This window comes from Hemitrygon akajei, chromosome 29 (assembly GCF_048418815.1).
Source record: "Hemitrygon akajei chromosome 29, sHemAka1.3, whole genome shotgun sequence".
In the NCBI taxonomy this organism is placed as follows: Eukaryota; Metazoa; Chordata; class Chondrichthyes; order Myliobatiformes; family Dasyatidae; genus Hemitrygon; species Hemitrygon akajei.
In genome coordinates, this window is record NC_133152.1 from 40,873,229 (window position 1) to 40,892,594 (window position 19,366).

The 19,366-nt window shown below is 41.1% G+C and overlaps 1 protein-coding gene across 2 annotated transcripts in view; it reads right to left on the reverse strand.

The window, feature by feature from the left end:
* pex14 (peroxisomal biogenesis factor 14) overlaps positions 1 to 19,366 on the reverse strand; it is a 344,557-nt gene that overhangs the window by 119,334 nt on the left and 205,857 nt on the right. The gene's annotated exons all lie outside the window — the stretch shown is intronic.

Sequence of the window (19,366 nt, forward strand, 5' to 3'; positions counted from 1 at the left end):
GGAACCACTTCCTCCAATTCAAACGGAATGAAATCGGAAATTGATAAGATTTAAGTGCCAGTGAATATCTAAATGTCAGTTTGTGGGAGGAGGGGTGGGGGCAGCAGAGCACTGGAGGTGCCTGGATCCCCACTGTTTCAAATCTCCACAAACAAACGATGCCAAAATCAATTTTAAGCTTGTCAAATTTGTAGAAGACACTAAAATAGAAAGAGCAGCAGAGCGGAGAATACAGTTAATCATTTGAAGAAGCTTTTAGGTTATGCAAATGGTCAGACAAATAGCTAATGAGATTCAATAATGAATGTAAAGTACTGAACACTGAAGGGAAAAATGTGCGGTAGAAGTACGAGTGAATGGAATTAACAGTGAGATTCAGAGAGGGCCCTGGCTGTGGAAATATATTACTGTCAATATCTAGGCTAACTGGCATGGCAGTTAAAAAAGCAAATTGATCGCTAGTAATATGTAGTAAATACATTGCTGTTAACGACAATACTCTATAAACCAATGATTATTCCTTATCCAGAATGCACTGTATAAATGTCTTACATACACTGAGGTCCCACAGAGAAGGAACACAGGAACCAGCAGGGCAAGATCAAGCCTGTCCCAACATTCAATAAGATCAGGGCTGCTCCTGACGTGACTTCGTATCTGTAGTTCAAATATGCCAATCCCTGTCTTAAGTTAACCTACACTGCTCTCTGGGGCAGAGAAATCCAGAGTCAGGAGTCCTAACAGCAGAGCAGAAATTCCTCTTAAATGAGTGACCCCATTTCTAAAATTTAGCCCTGGTTCCAGATATTCCCATGAGCTAAATGTCCTCCAACCATCAACGAAAACAAGAATTATTTAAAAATTAGAAGGGATAAGATTACCAAAGATTAAAGGACACTGCAAGAATATACCAAAAAATTAAGAGTTCAAAGTGAGCTGTTCGCAAAAACATCACCATATATTGCCACACCATCTTTGAAAGCGGATGTGTACCTACTACACATGTTAAAGTTTAAAAAAGTTGAGATTAATTAATTTTGGAACATTATTTCTGAGTAGAATAGTTAACGAAACACAAATTTGAGCAAGGCAATTTTTTTGTCTACTGAGGAACTGGCAATATATTGGCTTGTACTTGATAAGATTTTCTTGGTTCAAAGTTTAAAGTTTAAAATTCCAAGGATTATATAGCATACAGATAGGATTTTTGCCTTTGGAAAGGATTTAGAAGTATTTACTTATTTAGAGATGCAACGCGGAACAGGCCCTTCTGGACCCAACAAGCCATACTGCCCAGCAAACCATTTAACACTAGCCGAATCACAGGACAACTTGACGATGACCAATTAACCTACGTAATTACCGGTACTTCTTTGGAATGTGGGAGGAAACTGGAGAAGCAGGAGGAAACGCATGCAATCATGAGGAGAACGTCCACTGGATCTCCTTACAGACGACACTGGAACTGAGTTCAGGAGCTCCAGACTGTTCCAAGCTGTATCATGGTACCATAGGGTTTAGAGCTGTTTCTGACCAGTGTGCAGTCTGATTTTCCATTCACCACCAAACAGGATCAAATAATTTGTTTAAAATTGAATTTGCATGCCAAGTCCAAAGATACATTTCAAAGTATCAGCAATATTTAGCCTTGTGTGCACCAACTTCAGCCTTTCAACTGATCAGATTAAAAAGATGGTTAACGAGGCTTAATTCATCTCCAGGCAATGACAATTATCGGTCATGCACCCGGTGGCCACTTCATTAGGTACACCTGCCTATTAATGCAAATATATACACAACAAATCATGCAGCAGCAACCAATTACATAAAAGCATGAAGACATGGTCAAAAGGTTCCACTGTTGTTCACACCAAACATCAGAATGGGGAAGAAAAGTGACCTAAATGACTTTGACTATGGAATGATTGTTGGTGTCAGATGGGGTGGTTTGAGTACCTCAGAAACAGCTGATCTCCTGGGATTTGCACGCACCACGGAGTTTACAGAGAATGGTACAAAAAAAAACCAAAAAAAAATCCCGTGAGCAGCAGTTCTTGGGTGAAAATGCCGTGATAACATGAGATATCAGAGGGGAATGGCCAGACTGATCCAAGCTGACAGGAAGACAACAGTAACTAAGATAATCATGCATTACAACAGTGGCATGCAGAACAGCACTTCTGAATGCACAACATGAATCTTGAAGTGGATGAGCTACAAGCAGCAGAAGATCACAGTGGGTTCCTCTCCTGTACCTAATAATGTGGCCACTGAGTATATATATAGGTTGATTGCTTAACTAGAGTGTTATTTACTTTTTAATGAAAGTCGACATATAAACAGCAATCACGGGAGGGGGAAACTGCTCAAGGGCATCATTGTCTGATTTTTCAAAACCAAGTTAGGCTATTTTTCCACTATCATTTTAACTTGAAGTATTATTCTGAATAGATCCTCTGTTGCTAAAGGCAATGAGAAAAGGATACTTATGAGCGGTAAAACATTCCAATTCAATTTCAATGCCAATACCATGAATAAATTATTAAACTCAGGTGGATAAAAGTGTCCAGTTAAACATGTAATATAGTATGCAGATTTCAAAAGCAAAGGCATTACAAAGATCTTCGAATGTAGTTGAACTCTACTCCAGAATTAACTTCCATCCAAAGTAATTAAACATTCATTCAACCTCAACATACAAATAAGAAAGTAAGTTAATACTGAAACACAGCAGATCTCAAGGACATCCTGTTTCAGGACAGCAGTATTTTGTAGTACTGAAACAGATGGCTTAGGACAGATGCCTTAACACATTGAATGCTATTTCTCTAGTAGCTGCCTTCTGATAATTACACCACACATACCGCTTAGTGTTAAGGCCATGAAGTTCCACTTTAGTCTCATCCGTCAACAAGACCTTCTTCCATATCTTTACAGTTTCTTCTAAGTGATGCTTTGCGAAGTCTTTATGGGCAAGGACATGTACTTTTAAAGCCAGGGCTTCTTCCTTGTCGCTCTTCCATAAATATCCTTTTTCTGCAAGGCCTTAGAGATTGTGGAGTCATGAACTTCATCTCCATTTGCAGCCACTGACTTCAGCAGCTCACTCAGAGTGACTGTTGATTAGCCTCACTTACAAGTGCCATTCTTCGCTGGGGACTAAGTTTAGAGGAACGGCCTGACCTGGTCAGTTTGGCTATGGTTTCACAATGGTCTACACTGAGCTCCAAGGTATATTCAATGCCTCTTGTACCCTTCCCTCGATTGTGCTTCTCAATGATTATTTCCCTGACTTGCCTCAAATGCTATTTTGTCTCTATTTTGGTTCAGTCCGTTGAAAACTGCTGGGCCTTACAGAGAAAGAAATCATCCATTCAATTTTCTACATGCAAATAGGATGAATAATTTTTCATCTCACAATTTTGGTTTTTAGTTTTAGTAAATTTTTTGACAGGTTTTGATTTTTTTCTTTTGATTTGACATAATTCACACAAAGTTTTGTAAAATTAGTTCAAAAATCCTACTTCAATATACAGTCGGCCCTCCTTATCCGCGAGGGATTGGTTCCGGGACCACTCGCGGATACCAAAAAATGCGAATGCTCAAGACCCTTATTCAACCTGTCTCAATGCGGTGGTCCTTAGGACCCAGTGGAACCCCAGACCTTATTTAACCTGTCTCAGTGCGGTGGACATTAGGACCCAGCGGTGGAGCTCTGAATCTGCGGTGTTTCTGTTCACGAAAATAATCACGATCACAATTGAAAATAAAGTGGGAATAATGAAGCAATCGGAAAGAGGTGAAACGCCATTGGTCATTGTAAGAGCGTTAGGCTACGCTGGTCAATGATCGGAACAATTTTAAAGGATAAAGTGAGATAGGCCCTGCCCCAATGAAAGCTACAATTATTACTAAGCAATGCAGTGGTTTAATTATTGGGTTTTGGGGTTTTGAGTTTTTGATCCTTCACATCAACCCAGCACAGATGGAGAGCGCACTCAATAGCGGTCTGTCACTGGATTGAACCCGGGAACTTTTGTTCCTGAGCCCGGCGCTGAAACATACATTCTTAAGCGTTTTATATGCATAGGAAGGTAAAATATATACTATATACTAAGACAAACGTTTGACTAACTGACGCTAAATAATACTGGATGTACCTGTTCCAACTTACTTAGTAAGAGAACTTCTGATTTTTTTCAATCCCAATTCACGATAACTCTCGCACATCCTCCCATATACTTTAAATCATCTCTAGATTACTTATAATACCTAATACAATGTAAATACTATGTAAAATAGTTGTTATACTACTTTGTTTAGGAAATAATGACAAGAAAAAAATGTCTGTTCATGCTCGAACAACAAGAGCTGGAAGAGCACTTCCGTGTTTTCTCGATTCGCGGTTGGTTGAATTCACGGATGCGGAACTGTATTTTAAGTTTAGAAAATGAGACAATAAAATGTGAAAATAATTGTGGAGGCCTAATATCTTTTCAAGGCACTATACGATCGTAAGGACAGCTTTTGGCATATCGGCCTTCATTCATCAACTTATTGAGGACAAGAGTTGGGATGTTATGTTGAAGTTGTTTTAAGACAATGGTAAGACCTAATTTGGAGTATTGTGTGCAGTTTTGGTCACCTACCTACAGGAAAGATATCAATAAGACTGAAAAAGTGCAGAGAAAATTTACAAGGATGTTGCCAAGATTTAAGGATCTAAGTTATAGGAAAAGGTTGAATAAGTTAGGACTTAATTCCCTAGAACATAGGAGAATGAGGGAAAGTAGACAGAGGTATACAAAATTATGAGTGGTATAGATAGGGTAAATGCAAGCAGGCTTTTTCCACGGAGGTTGGGTGAGATTAAAACCATTGGTTAAGCTTAAAAGGTGAAATGTTTAAGGGGAACGAGCAGCTAGCAGAAGTGGTGGTTGCAGATTCGATTTCAACATTTAAGAGAAAATTGGATAAGTATATGATGGAAGAGGTATGGGGGGAGCATGTGGACGGGGACTAAGTAGATTAATAGTGTGGCACAAACTAGGTGGGCCGGAGGGGCTGCTTCTGTGCTGTTCTATAACTCTACACATCGGTGAAATGTTAAGAAAGGATTCCCCACTGAACAGATTCAGCCATCCCAAATCCAACTCAGCAGTGGCTCATAAGCATCATGGGAAATTCAGAATGGGCCACAGATTCTCATACACTATAAATAAACTTTAAAGTGGTAGAAATATAATTAAGACCGGATGATCTTCTAAAAAGTATAAATCCTTAACATCATCCCCACTCTAGTGTCCAGTTTTGTAAACCAAAGAAACTTTGCTTCATAAAGCATGACACTAAACTAGTACTGATGCTCTTGAAATGTCAAATGAGATCTTCCTTCACAGATGATCAATGCTGTTGAATGGCCAGTTATCCTTGGGTCAAGAGAGCATTTTACATTGCAAGAATTCCAAAATACACAATAAGGAGAGAACAATTGAAGAGAACTTCAATTAAAACTCAAATTGATGGTTCTTGGATAAATAACAAGATCTTGGAGATCTGCTGGTAAAATGTGAACTTTAGTGTAATGTCCAAGGATATCAGAAAAGTTTTAACACCCAGGTCTGCTTTGACCAAAACTGGCAGTTATGAAGTGAAAACAAAGGAATCATTCAGTTTATAAATAATTGGTTCATACACCTAGCACTAGTCAATAGAGAAATTTTGAGACAGGGTTCTAGATGAATGTCTGTTGCTGATCACCTGCTGGCATACTTACTGTCTTGGAATGACAGTATTGAAGCCCAGCCTAGCCTGAAGTGTTGCACCTCTGACCAATTTTAATAGTCGAATATAAAACAGTACAATGTTGTACAAGCCCTTTGGCCCATGATGTTTTGTCGATCTTTCAACATTCTCCAAGATCAATCTGACCCTTCTTTCCCACATAGCCCTCCATTTTTCTTTCAACCATGTGCCTAAGAGTTTCTTAAATTGTCCCAATGTATCTGCCTCTACCAACACCCCCAGCAGAGCATTCACATATATACACACACACACCACTAAAAATCCTACCTTTGACATCTCCCTTGTTCCTCTAATCACCTTAAAATGATGTCCCCTCATATTAGCTATTTCCACCCGGGATAAAATTTATGCAGATCCATAAATCTTTGGCATTCTAACATCTTCCACCCAGCTGCCTAGGTGAAATAATTATTTCTTATTCTCTCTAACCTGTGAATTTGAAACTACTCTTAGCAAATTAAATCTGAACTGCAGGAAGTCATGGGTCAAATAGTTTTTAGGTTTTTAGTCACCAGGATTCTTCCCTGGACGCTTTGGAATCTTGTGAACTCTGGCTCAGGATATGGTTGCCTGAGGGTGCTATTCGCCAGCTGGTGGCGTAGTGGCATCAGCGCTGGACTTTTGGGGCGAGAGGTCCAGAGTTCGAATCCGGTCAGCTCCCTTGCACGTTCTCCATCCGTGCTTGGGTTGAGTGTCGAGCTAACAACTTGATCTCATATTAAAAAAAACCTGGAGAGGGATGGGCTCCGCCAGGTTTCAGATGCCCAAGACATTCCGTATGATGAGCAATCACCAAAAGATCGGTGCAAAAAGCTTGTAATGACAGCGCCCCGACGACTCCACCAGGAGTTAAGGGCGCACACACACACGTTGCTATTCAGAAGACAACAAAGTGAAGAACTACTGATATTCGATACAAGGTAGCTGCAGTACCATTAAAAAACTATTAGAATCAGCATCAGAAACAAGTTTATTATCGCTAACATGTCATGAAATTTTTTGTGAATAATTTTTTGTGAATTTAGCTGCCAGTGTCAGATCTGAATAAACAAAACGAATGAAAGATCTGCTTGCAAATCAGTCAAACTATGGGAAGCTCTTGGGAAAATCAGAACAGACATGCCCTAGGTTTTCCTACTCTTGTAGGATGGAAGTTTCTGTATTTATGCGCAGGTTAACAAGTGAGAGCACACAAAGCAACTTATAAGTTACATATATGGAGACATCACGGGATATTATGTCAAGATGAGCATTGTGCACACACCCCTGATTTACTCACTAAAGTTTTAATTTACACCATTACTCCACTTCCCATGGAGATTGAGGCAAGCGAAGCTCCCTATCCAGCACCTCCCCACCTTAACTGAATTTTACAGGAGCACCATCGACAGCATCCTGACAAGCTACATCTCAATCTGGTGTGGGAGCAGCAGAACATCGCAATGGAAGTCCCTACAAAGGACTGTGAAACTGGCCGAGAGAATCATAGGGGTCTCCCTCGCATCCATTGGGGACATTTATCAGGAGTGCTGCATATGCATGGCCCTTAGTATTATCAAGGATCTCACCCATCCATCCAGCATCCTCTTTGACTTTCTACCATCAGGCAGGAGACTCTGAGGCATAAAGACAAGAATGGTCAGGATGGGAAACGGCTTCTTCCCTCAGGTCATAAGGCTTCTGAACTCCCTGCCGCATTGCATTCGAAGTGTCACTGGATAATTTGTACTGCACCCTACAATATTTAATTTATGTACTTTACATTATTTATCTATGTATAATTCATTTTTAGATTTAATTCTTACTTTCCTAAGTCTTTGTGCGCTATGTGCACCTGGTCTGGAGAAACGTCTTGTTTGAAGGTATACATGTACCTAGTTAAATGACTATAAACTTGACTTATGATAAAAGAATGCATCTTGATTTTTGGATAGTAAAACCCAAGACGTGAAAAGGATGCCTTGGGAGTTCTGCAAACACCAGGTATAAGTGTAAACACATCTGAATTTTTCTAAATAAAGCATTAGCAAAAGTGAGTAATGTGGCCAGGATAAATAAAAATTTAAGATAGAAAGCAGAGTTTACAAAGATTTGCATTCTATTCAGATCCCAATACAAAACCATAATGATAATGATATAAATATGATCAGAAACTCTTTAACAGCCAATTTTCTTAGAGTTACTTTTCAGGTTTGAGGATGACATGTTTCCTCTCCATCTGTCTTTTTCAGAAGTCTATGCTAGGCTTGAAAACAAATAATGCATTTCCAAATTGTGTGTAATTCAGACTTTGACGTTAGGGATAGTGGCCTGAAAAAGGACACTGCCATGTAGTTAACTTATCCAGTCAGTGAATTTACAGGATTGTGTATTGCTGGCACTTCCCAACCTCGGAGGCAGCCCAAGTCTCAGAAGTGTATCTGAGGGCAGGGATTACTGCTGTTTGATAGTCCATGTGTTCTGTGCCAGGCTTGAGATTATGATCTCCAAGCACCTTTATCCTCAGTTGGCCAAATATTTGTGTTTGCTGAGAGGTTCCCAAGATTTGGGAAATGGTCCACGTTTTCCATGGTTTCACCTGAGAACCTTTAGGAATTATAAGCATTTCCTCACTCCCCTACAACAAGTGTAGAATTAAGGAGATGACAAAACAATCTAATTCTCCCAACACTCACGCACTGACTTCTCTGCCTTTGGCCTCCTCCACTGACAAAGTGAGGCTAAACACAGACTTGACGAACAGCACCTCACATTCTGCCAGGTAGCCTTCAGTCCAATAGCATGAATATCGAAGTCTCCCATTTCAGGTAACCCTCTCTCCATCCCATTCTATCCAAACCATTCCCCAAGCTCCCCCCTCCACTCATTCTAACTTCCATATCCATACCATCCCAGCAAACCCTCTTTCCACCCTCTAATCCTTCACTACTTACACTCCACACCTGATCTTCTAGATTCTATATCGATCGCAACTTCAGAAGTTGAGGCCCAATAGGCAAAGTCCTGAGTCCATTGGGGAATTTAAAGGCCCAAGGTCTGCAAGTCCATGATTTCGATAGAGGCTAGAGGCCTGGAGACAGCCTGTCCTGTGTGGTTGCGTGGATGAGAGAGAGGGAGATACGAGGCTTGCTTTGTTGCTGTTGCTTGCGATGTTCTGTAAACATGGTGGACATGCTAAGTTGGTGCAGAATGTGTGGCAACATTTGCAGGCTGCCTCCAGCACATCATTAAAGTTGTATTCGCTGCTAACACAAATGATGCATTGAAGAGTCTTGGCCCAAAACATCGACTATTAACTCTTTTCCAAAGATGCCTCCTGACTGCTGAGTTCATCCAGCATTTTGTGTGTGTTGTTTTGGATTTCCAGCATCTGCAGATTTTTTCATGTTTGTGATGCATTTCACTGTGTTTTGATGTACTTGTGATAAATAAATGATTCTTAATCTGAATCTGTAGTTATCACATCATTATCCCAACATTCCTGGCTCCACCCTGGCTTTGTTTTAAGTCACTTACTACATGCACATATCACTGTTGGCTCCAGAGACACCATGTTCTTTTTCACTCCTACCACCAACCCCCCCCCCCCCCCCCCACCTCCTTCTCCTCTAGTCTCAGTCCAGGTGAAGGGCCTCGGTCCAAACTATCGACAGTCTATTTCCCTCCACAGAAGCAGAATGACCTGCTTGTGGTTTGCTTCACATTCCAACATTTGCAGATTTTTTATTTCTCCTTTCAAACCACTGAAGTCTGGCACAACCAACTTATCCAAGCAGATAGAAAGGTACACAACATTTTATTCTGTAATATTTTCAGTAAAATGCTCAATTACTCAGCAATATTAAATGCTTCAAATGTTCCTCAAGTTGACTATAGCTGAATAAAGTTTACTAGCTTCATTATAAGTGGAAGAAGGCTTTAGGTCTTGAATATTTATCTGAAAAATTAAATTACAGGACAACTGGGGGTATTCATTGGCTTTTAAATCATCTGACAGATATGCTAAACTATAGCAACAAAAAACTCTTTAATATTTCAGTCCTGTTTGGTCTTGTCAAGCACTTGTTCCCAATATGATCTTATTGAACAGGTGCAGTAACAAAAACCCCTGAGCAATATTTTGGAACATCTGTTAAGTAACTTTTTTTCTGCATCGCCAAGAGAACATCCTCCAATCCATTGGAGTCTCATCAGAGCACAGGGAAAAAAATGCATAACTGTTGCAGTAGTTCCAAGGCAATTGGCATATGTGGTTGTATTTTTTCAAACCAGAATGTAGTAGACACCAAGGGCTTTAAAAAGGCATTATAGACAAAGGCTTTATAGCAAAAATAACTATGAATTAACAAACAAGGGAATTGTTTAGGCAAATAGTATGGATGCAATAAGAGTTGGTTAAATAAGCATTCAGGGAGAACAGAAGAGAGGATTATGCCAAGAAAAGTTATACAAGGAGAGGAGGCGGCTCCGGCAAATCCAGCAGAGGTCCAACAGACATTTGCTGGACAAAGTCAGAGAGTCGAGAAGCATGAACCCCGAAGCAGTGTTTCGAAGCTAACACGTCGACAATCCCTTTCCTCCTTGTAGATGCTGCTCGACCTGCTGAGCTCCTGTTGCTCCATATTCCAGCATCTGCAGTCTCTTATGTCTCCAGCATTGGTCCAAAAGGGCTGCTTCTATAATATGAATTCTACAAACTAATGTTGCCTTCGTTTATTGTTAATTGAACCGCTGCAGTCGGTGAGGTGAAGTTGCTCTCACAGTTCAGTTGGCTTGGGAATTCCACTAATGAGGCAAAAAGATACGGAGGGAATACCTAAATACTTCTAAATTTGAATGCTAAGATAATGAATGTGGAATTGCAAAGTGGCAATAAAGCTTTTATAAGCTAGTACAGGGTAGTTTGTAGATAGCACACATTGCACCCAAGATGCACCAATGGGTAATAGGTGGCCAATCAAGTGGGCTGATTTGTCTTGGACAATGATGAGCTGCTTTAATGAAATATTGGGTGTTTGATGGTCTTTATTATTTGGGTTTTTTAAATCAGGATCTATTGTCTTCCTTTGTTTGTGGCTGCCTGCAAGAAGACAAATCTCAGGGTTGTATATAGTATACATACTTTGATAATAAATTACTTTGAACTAATGTTACTGGAGTTACACTCATTCATGTAAGTGTTCCAAAGCAACCGTGATAATAAGCCCTTTAGATGGTAGGACTTTAAGTAATAAATTTACTTCAAACTTCTAAATTTCAAAGTCAATTTTTTTTAAAAGTACATATACGTCACAATATACAATCTTGAGATTAATTTTTCTTGGAGGCATTCACGGTAGAACAAAGAAATAGCAAAGAATGAATGAAAAATTACACATCAAGGGAGGCCTTCAGAAGTGAAATTTTGAGAGCACAGATTTTGTATGTTGCTATCAGAATAAAAGGCAAGGATAATAGGTTTTGGGTATCTTGGTTTTCGGGGGATATTGAGGCCCTGGTTAAAAAGATGTATAGCAGCTATAGGCAGGAAGGAACAAATGAGGAGTATAAGAAATGCAAGAGAATATTTATGAAGGAAATCATGACAGCTAAACAAATGCATGAGGTTGCTCTAGCAGACAAGATGAAGGATAATCCCAAGGGCATCTTCAGCTATATTAAGAGCAAAAGGATAGGAAGGGACAAAATTTGTCCTCTGGAAGATCAGGGTGGTCATCTATGCACGGAGCCAAAAGAGATGGGGAGAACTTAAATGTATTTTTTACATCCGTTTTTACTTGAGAGGCGGATATAGTCTATAGATGTAAGGCAAAGGAGCAGCGAGTTCATGGACTGTATACAGATTACAGAGAAAAGAGGTGTTTGTGTCTTGAGGCAAATTAGGGTGGATAAATCCCATGGCCAGTTAAGGTGTTCCCTCGGACCCTGTGGGAGGTTAGTGCAGAAATTATATGGGCCCTAGAAGAAATATTTAAAATGTCCTTAGCCATGAAGAACTGGAGGAGAGGTAATGTTGTTCCATTGTTTAAGAAAGATTCTAAGAATAAGCCAGGAAATTGTAGGCTGCTGAGCCTGAACATCAGTAGTGGGTAAGTTATTGGAAGGTATTCCAAGGGACTGGATATGAGAAGTTCTTGGACAGACAGGGACTGACTAGGGATTGTCAACATGGCTTTATCCGTGGTAGGTCATGTCTAACCAATCTTTTTGAGTTTTTGAGGAAGTTAAAAGGGAAGTTGATGAAGACAAGGCAGTGGATTTTGTCTCTGGATTTCAGCATGTCCTTTGCCACAGTCCCACATAGGAGGTTGGTCAAGAAGATTCAATCACTTGGCATTCAAGATGAGGTAGTAAATTGGTTTAGACATTGGTCTCGTGGGAGAAGCCAGAGAGTGGTAGTAGATAGTGGCTTCTCTGACTGGAGGCCTGTGATTATTGGTATACCACAGGAATTGGTGTTGGGTTAATTATTGTTTGTCATCTATATCAACGATCTGGAAGGCAATGTCATCAAAGTTGCGGACACCAAGACTGGACAAGGAAGACCATCAAAGCTTGCAATGGGATCTAGACGAGCTCTAAGAATCAGCTGAAGAATCACAGATGGAATTTAATGCAGACATATGTGAAGTGTTGCACTTTGGGAGGACCAAACAAAGTAGGTCTTACTCAGTGAGTGGTATGGCACTGAGGAGCAGGGTAAAACAAATGAATCTGCGAATACAGATCCATAATTCCTTTAAAGTGGTGTCACAGGTAGATGGAGTCGTAAAGAAAGCTTTTGGCACATTGGCCTTCATAGATCAATATATTGAGTACAGGAAATGGAATATTACGTTGAAGTATAAGACATTGGTGATGCCTAATTTGTAGTATTGAGTTCAGTTTTGGTCACTCATCTACAGGAAAGGTATCAAAGAGATTGGAAGAGTGTAGAGAAGATGTACAAGATTGGTGCCATAACTTGAGGGCCTGAGCTATAGGGAAAGGTTGAATAGATTAAGGCTGCATTAGAAACATAGAAAACCTACAGCACAATACAGGCCCTTAGGCCCACAAAGTTGTGCCGAACATGTCCCTTCCTTAGAAATTACTAAGCTCCATGTACCTATCTAAAAGTCTCTTTAAAGACCCTATCATATCCACCTCCACCACCGTTGCTGGTAGCCCATTCTACGCACTCACCACTCTCTGTGTAAAAAACTTACCCCTGATATCTCCTCTGTACCTACTCCCCAGCACCTTAAACCTGTGTCCTCTTGTGGCAACCATTTCAGCCCTGGGAAAAAGCCTCTGACTATCCACACAATCAATGCTTCTCATCATCTTATACACCTCTATCAGGTCACCTCTCATCCTCCTTCACTCCAAGAAGAAAAGGCCGAGTTCACTCAACCTATTCTCATAAGGCATGCTCCCCAATCCCAGCAACATCCTTGTAAATCTCCTCTGCACCCTTTCTATGGCTCCCACATCCTTCCTGTAGTGAGGCGACCAGAATTGAGCACAGTACTCCAAGTGGGGTCTGACCAGGGTCCTATATAGCTGCAACATTACCTCTCGGCTCCTAAATTCAGTTCCATGATTGATGAAGGCCAATACACCATACACCTTCTTAACCACAGAGTCAACCTGCGCAGCTACTTTGAGTGTCCGATGGACTCGGACCCAAAGATCCCTCTGATCTCCCACACTGCCAAGAGTCTTAACATTAATACTATATTCTGACATCATATTTGACCTACCAAAATGAACCACTTCACACTTATCTGGGTTGAACTCCATCTGCCACTTCTCAGCCCAGTTTTGCATCCTATCAATGTCCCGCTGTAACCTCTGACAGCTCTCCACACTATCCACAACACCTCCAACCTTTGTGTCATCAGCAAACTTACTAACCCATCCCACCACTTCCTCATCCAGGTCATTTATAAAAATCATGAAGAGTAAGGGTCCCAAAACAGATCCCTGAGGCATCCACTGGTACCGACCTCCATGCAGAATATAACCCGTCTACAACCACTAGTACATTTTACACTTTCTATACCGCTGTTAGACTTCCTATGGTCCCAATCCTTTATGCCTGCTATTTGTTTCCTGCCTTTTCTGTCATTATTAGCCCTCAATGTACCTTGTCATCCATGGTTTCCTGGTCTGGATATCCGTATAGGATATTGTTTATCTTGAACTTTCACTATTTCACTTTTGTAATCCCCAGAGCATAGAAGAATGAGGAGAGATTTGATACAAGTATAAAAAATTTATAAGGGGTATATATAGGGTAAAGACAAGCAGGCTTTTTCTGCTAAGATTGGGTGATACTAGAACTGGAGGTCAGGTGTTAAGGGTGCAAGATATAATGTTTCAGAGAACTTCTTTACTCAGATGGTGGTGAGAGCTGCCAGTGGAAGTGGAGAATACAAGTTCAATTTCAACATACAAGAAAAATTTGGATAGATAAGTGGGCAGGAGAGGTAGGGAGGGCCACGGTCCAGGCGCAGGTCAATAGGTCTTAGTAGAATAATAGTTCAGCACTGACTAGATGGGCCAAAGGGCCTGCTTCTTTGCAGCAGCACTCAGAACTGAAGTTTTGCGAAAGACACAAAGGCATCACTGCAGCTGGAGCAGGTCATAGTTCAGCACAGGGCTGAGTAAATGTTGCAAGGCACTGAGCAGAACCGGCCTATCCCTCACCTCCAGTCTCGACACCCTGATCTTTTCAATCTAGCCTGCCACTTAAAGACAGTAAAGACCCTTTGGCCCACAATGTTGTGCTGGCTTATTAACATATTCTAAGAACAATCTAACCCTTCCTTCTCCATAGCCCTCTATTTTTCTATCATCCATGTCCCTATTTAAGTGTCACTTCAATGTCTCTAATGTACCACCACCCCAGCAGCACATTCATGCACTCACCATTTTGTGTGTAAAAAATCCTCCCTCTGACATCACCTCTATAATTTCTCCCAGTCATGTTAAAATTACACCGCCTCATATTAGCAAGTCTTCATATGTAGTAAATATTTTTAAATTTTTGGTCAGAGGCTTAGTGATGTGAAGCATCTTAATTATGAACCATGCCATTACAATTTGGAATATCCTTGGTTGAAAAAATAGGGTCCTTTTCCATTCTAAGTCTCCTTTTTATTTTGTGCATCCCAACTAATCCTGTGATATGATGGTGCACACCAGGAAAAAATTTCCAAAAAATATTTATACAACGGTGATACCAGTTAGAAATAGAGACAAGAATAAGATAGGAAGTGGAGAAGAGAGGGTAGACACTGAGAAGCAGAATCGTTGCAGTACTGCCAGCTCTTGCTCCACCCCTTCCATAGAAACATAGGAAATATAGCACAATACAGGCCCTTTGGCCCATAATGCTGTGCTGAACCTATACTGACTTTAGAAATGACCTAGGGTTACCCATAGCCCTCTATTTTTCTAAGGTCCATGTACCTATCCAGGAGTCTCTTAAAAGACCCTATTGCATCTACCTCCACCACTGTCGCCTGCACTCATTCCACGCACTCACCACTCTCTGTGTAAAAAAACTTACCCCTGACATCTCCTCTGTACCTACTTCCAAGCACCTTAAAACTGTGCCCTCTCATATTAGCCACTTCAGCCCTGGGAAACAGCCTCTGACTATCCACACGATTAATGTCTCTCATCATCTTACACACCTCTATCAGGTCACCTCTCATCCTCCATCACTCCAAGAAGAAAAGGCCGAGTTCACTCAACCTATTCTCATAAGGCGTGCGCCCCAATCCAGGCAACATCCTTGTAAATCTCCTCTGCACCCTTTGTATAGTTTCCACATCCTTCCTGTTGTGAGGTGATCAGAACTGAGCTCAGTACTCCAAGTGGGGTCTGACCAGGGTCCTTTGCAGCTGTAACTTTACCTCTCACCTCTTGAACTCAATCCCACGATTGATGAAGGCCAATGCACCATATGCCTTCTTAACCACACAGTCAACCTGTGCAGCAACTTTGAGTGTCCTATGGACTCGGACTCCAAGATCCCTCTGATCCTCCACGCTGCCAAGAGTCTTACCATTAATACTATATTCTACCATCATATTTGACCTTCCAAAATGAACCACCTCACATTTATCTGGGTTGAACTCCATCTGCCACTTCTCAGCCCAGTTTTGCATCCTATCGATGTCCCACTGTAACCTCTGACAGTTCTCCATACTATCCACAACTCCCCCAACTTTTGTGTCATCAGCAAATTTACTAACCCATCCCTCCACTTCCTAATTCAATTCATTTATAAAAATCATGGAGAAGGGGTCTCAGAACAGATCCCTGAGGCACATCGCTGGTCACCAACCTCCATGCAGAATATGACCCAGCTACAACCACACTTCGTCTTCTGTGGGCAAGCCAACTCTGGATCCACAACTCCCTTCACCTATTTACACTGGCTCTCTCCTCAACCCACCCCCTCCCACCTCTTTCAGTCCAGATGAAGGATTTCAACCCAAAACACCAACCATATATTTGCATCCACAGATGCTGCCTGATATACTGAGTTTCTCTAGCTGTTTCTCTAACTATCTCTCCTTGGTAGAGATTGTAAAGAGCACAACATTTCTTGGTGTTCACCTGACGGAGAATCTCACCTGGTCCCTCAACACCAGCTCCATAGCAAAGAAAGCCCAGCAGCGTCTCTACTTTTTGCGAAGGCTGAGGAAAGTCCATCTCCCACCCCCCCCCATCCTCATCACATTCTACAGGGGTTGTATTGAGAGCATCCTGAGCAGCTGCATCACTACCTGGTTTGGAAATTGCACCATCTTGGATAGCAAGACCCTGCAGCGGATAGTGAGGTCAGCTGAGAAGATCATCAGGGTCTTTCTTCCCGCCATCATGGACATTTACACTACATGCTGCATCCGCAAAGGAAACAGCATTATGAAGGACCCCATGCACCCCTCATACAATTTCTTCTCCCTCCTGCCATCTGGGAAAAGGCTCCGAAGCATTCGGGCTCTCACGACCAGACTATATAACAGTTTCTTCCCCCAGGCTATCAGACTCCTCAATACCCAAAGCCTGGACTGACACCTTGCCCTACTGTCCTGTTTATTATTTATTGTAATGCCTGCACTGTTTTTGTGCACTTTATGCAGTCCAGTGTAGGTCTGTAGTCTAGTATAGCTTTCTCTGGTTGTTTTTTTTATTACGTAGTTCAATCTAGTTTTTTGTACTGTGTCATGTAAACCATGGTCCTGAAAAACATTGTCTCAGTTTTACTATGCACTGTACCAGCAGATACGGTCGAAATGACAATAAAAGCTGACTTGACTTGATTTTTTGGATTGGTCAGGGCATGAAGGGATATGGGGACAAGGTAAGAGATTGGAGCTGAGAGGAAAATTGGATCAGCCATGATGGAATGGCAGAGCAGACAAGATGGACCGAATAACAATATATTATTGTTAACAGTCTTATGCGTTTCTCGGTGAAGTAAGGATGTAATGTTGAGGCTTCATAAAGCACTGGTAAGGCCTCATGGAGTATTGTGAGCAGTTTTGGGTCCATTATTTAAGAAAGGAAATGTTGACATTGTTGAGGGTTCAGAGGAGGGTTCACGAGAATGATTCCAGGGATGAAAGTGTTATCAAATGAGCAGCGATTGGAAGCTCTATTTAAAAACGCAAAACATGGTACACTTAAATCCTATGACTTAGTACAAGTATTAGTGGAGGAAATTGTCTTGTTACTTGCACAGAACTTGTGAAACCAGAAGACCTTTATCACAAGACCATAAAGATACAGGAGAAAAATTCAGCCATTTGGCCCATTGAGTCTGCTCTGCCATTTCATCATGGCTGGTCCAGTTTTCCTCCCAGCCCAATCTCCTGCCTTCTCCCCATATCCCTTCATGCCCCGACCAATTAAGAATCTATCAACCTCTGTCTTAAATATGCATAAAGTCAAATCTATTAACCTTTGCCTTAAATATACATAAAGACTTGGCCTCCACAGCTGCCTGTGGCAAAAAATTCCACAGATTCATCACCCTCTGGCTAAAGAAATTCCTCCTCATCTCTGTTCTAAAAGGACACCCCTCTATTCTGAAGCTGTGTCCTCTGGTCTTAGACTCTCCCATCACAGGAAATATTCTCTCCATATCCACTCTATCAAGGCCTTTCACCATATGATCGGTTTCAAAACAAATAAGATCACCCCTCATTCTTCTGAATTTTAGTGAATACAGGCCCAGAGCCATCAAACTCTCTTCATATGACAAGCATTCAATCCTGGAATCATTTTTGTGAACTTCCTTTAAACCATCTCCAGTTTCAGCTCATCCTTTCTAAGATAAGGGGCCCAAAACTGCTCACAATACTCCAAGTGAGGCCTCACCAGTGTTTTATAAAGCCTTAACATTATGTCCCTGCTTTTATATTCTAGTCCTCTTGAAATGAATTGCACTTGCCTTCCTCACCACAAACTCAACCTGCAAATTAACCGCTAGGGAATCCTGCACAAAGATTCCCAAGTCTCTCTGCACCTCAATTTTTGTATTTTCTCTCCATTTAGAAAATAATCAACCTTTTCACTTCTTCTAACAGAGTGTATGACCATACTGTTTCTGACACTGTATGCCATCTGCCATTTCTTAGCCCATTCTCATCTAAGTCCTTCTGTAGACTCTCCACTTCCTCAAAACTATCTTCCTCCACCTATTTTCATATCGTCTGCAAACTTTGCAACAGAGCCACCAATTCCATCATCCAAATTATTGACATTAACCGAAAAACAAACTGGTCCCAACACAGACACCCGTGGAACACCACTGGTCACCAGCAACCAACAAAAAAAGGCTCCCTTTATTCCCAACTCTTTGCCCCCTGCCAATCAGCCACTGCTTTATCCATGCGAGAATCTTTCCTGTAATACCATGGGCTCGTAGCTTGTTAAGCAGCCTCATGTGTGACAACTTGTCAAGGGGTTTCTGAAATTCCAAGTACACAACATCAACCGATTCTCCTTTCTCTACCCTGCTTGTCATTTCTTCAAAGAATTCCAACAGATTTGTCAGGCAAGATTTCCCTTGAGGAAACCATGCTGTCTATGGCCTATTTTATCATGTGTCTTCAAGTACCCTGAGACTTCATCCTTAATAATCGACTCCAGTATATTGCCAACCACTGAGGTCAGACTAACTGGCCTATAGTTTTCTCTCTTCTGCCTCTCTCTCTTAAGTTTGGAGTGACTCATCATGTACTACTCATTACGTGCATTGCTAGTGGAACTCTTGACATAAACTGTAGATTGTAATTTTATGAACTATTTCCCCATGTTTGTGAGCTTAAAAACTCAAATATATTGTGCAGAAATGCACAGAATTCCTTGTCTTGCTGGGTTATATTTAAATTAGTGTGGAAAATATTGAACATTGAATCTTAGTAGAAGTTCAATTACAGAAAAACATTTTAGTGGTACATTCATATTTGAAATTCATTCTGGTAAAACAATCACACTGCCCACATCGAATACAAGTCCCATTCATCTTTGAAATGGCTCTGTTGAATGTAAC